A 2,095-nucleotide genomic window follows, 5' to 3' on the forward strand; every position below is an offset into this window, starting at 1 on the left:
CGTTCTTAGGACAGTCTTGGTTCACAACTGTTGTACCAATATAATTATTCATTGCAATCCTTTTCTTTCTCAGAAAGGTTCTAATTTGGATAATAAATAAGGTGACTAGCCTATTCATTTCTCATAAAATGCAACGTACTTCTCTTCTTATCAATTATTACATAATATACATAAGTTTAAATGCTGGGGCTGCGGCCTGGCCATGGTCTCATGGGATGCTTTTGCTTTGGTTTTGGCATCCTTCTTAGCCAGTCTGGACAACTGTCCTTAGGGCTTCAGATGAACCAAGCCCTGGGGAACCCATTCCCCAGACCCGCTCTGGCCACTCTGACCTCCCTATGCCTTGGTCCTCAGAGACCACCCTACCCTGGGTCTCACCCTATTCTCTTCTCCACCTGTCAGTCTGTGTGGGGCCATCTCCCAGGGGTCCCACAAACCTTGCCCATGATTCAGGTCCACCCAGGGTCCCTGATGTCCCCTCTGTGCCAGGACCTATGCTAGGCAATGTTGGGACCTAGCCTGGGACCTAGCCCAGGCCCTGCCCTTAAGGAGCCATCAAAGGTCAGGCAGAGATGGAGACTGTGACAGCTCAGTGGACCAGGGCTGTGACACAGCCCAGGCTGTGACATTGCAGAAGAGATGACTCAGCCCAGGGAAGGCTGCCTGAGCTGAGATTTGAAAGTCCTTTGGGAAAGCGTAGAAGAGCACCCCAGGCAGAGAGAACAGCACACAGACAACGCGGGGTGAGAAAGCACAGGCTGGCTTGGGGAACACAGTCGACACATTTCAGTCCAAGTAGGGCACAGGGCACTGGGCAGCAAGTGGCGGGAAGTAGGGCTGGAAAGGGCATCTTTGGGGCCTTGAATGCCAAGCCTAGGGCCTAAGGTCTCGGGCTGTATCCTGAGGGTAGTGAGGAGGCACTGAAAGAATTAAAGCAGAGCAAGGAGAACTGTCAGGCCAGGGTGAGTCATTTCAAACCACGTAAGAGGGAAATCAGGGAGAGTCAGAGAGACAGAGAAGACAAAGTATCAGAGAAACTTTACTATTCTGCTTTGTCCTGGAAGCCAGTCCCCTGGCAGGCCCCTCTCCCTATCCTGCACCTGCACACATGCATGTGTGACAGAGGGGGTAGTGGCGGAATAGCTCTGTGGCCTTGTGTGCAGGTGCTGGTGCAGGACTTCCCAGGTTCAGATCCCAGCCTTGCTATATGTCCTACCTGGGTCACATTGGACAGACAGCACCGTCTCTCTGTGTGTCCAGTTTCTGCTGTGTAGCACGAGGGTGATGAAAGTATCTACCTCACTGAGGCTCAACTGAGTCCTAAAGGGCCCAGCACATGGTAACTTTCAGTGAATGAGTGAATGTGACGGACACCATCACTCTCCCCAAAACAGAGGAGACCATACCAGAGAGAAGGTCACGGCAGAGGCTAGCCTCGTGGCCCAGTGCCCCACAGAGGGCTGGATGCGTCCTCTCGTTACACCACCAGATGCGAGGACTGTGGTGTGTTTGAAGCTGTGTCCTCTGTTCCTAGAGCAGCAACTTAATAAGTATCTGTGGAAGGAAGGAAGGAAGGAAGGGAGGGAGGGAGGGAGGGAGGGAGGGAGGAAGGGAATTTCTTGACTTCAAAATGACTTTCAGTTACCTCACTAAGAAATAAAGCCTTGAGATCTCTTTCCCTGCCTCTGCCTGGTGTGGATGTGGTGGGTGGAATGTATAGTCCCCGACTTTACAGTTTCCTAGTCCTTGCTGGTCCTCACATCCCCCTGCAGGTGCAGTACCACCTCTACTTTACAGGTGAGGACACCAAGGCTCAGAAAAGTATGAAGCCTGCCCAGGGTCACACAGCCAGGATATGTGACCATGCTCAAAACTCCTGACTTCCACCACCCATAGCTGTCTGAATACAGATTCCCAGGACATCAGACCTGGGAGAGCCTGAGAGAAGACATCTCGGACATGGGATTTTAGTCACAGAGCTCTTTCTTCAAATAAAATTTTATATGAAATCTCCAAATATAAAATCCATTAAAAAGGAATTCATGGGGCCGGCCCGGTGGCGCACTGGATAGTGCGCCGCTTGGGAAGCGCGGCG

The sequence above is a fragment of the Galeopterus variegatus genome, unplaced genomic scaffold (assembly GCF_000696425.1).
Source record: "Galeopterus variegatus unplaced genomic scaffold, G_variegatus-3.0.2 Scaffold4266, whole genome shotgun sequence".
Taxonomy (NCBI): domain Eukaryota; kingdom Metazoa; phylum Chordata; class Mammalia; order Dermoptera; family Cynocephalidae; genus Galeopterus; species Galeopterus variegatus.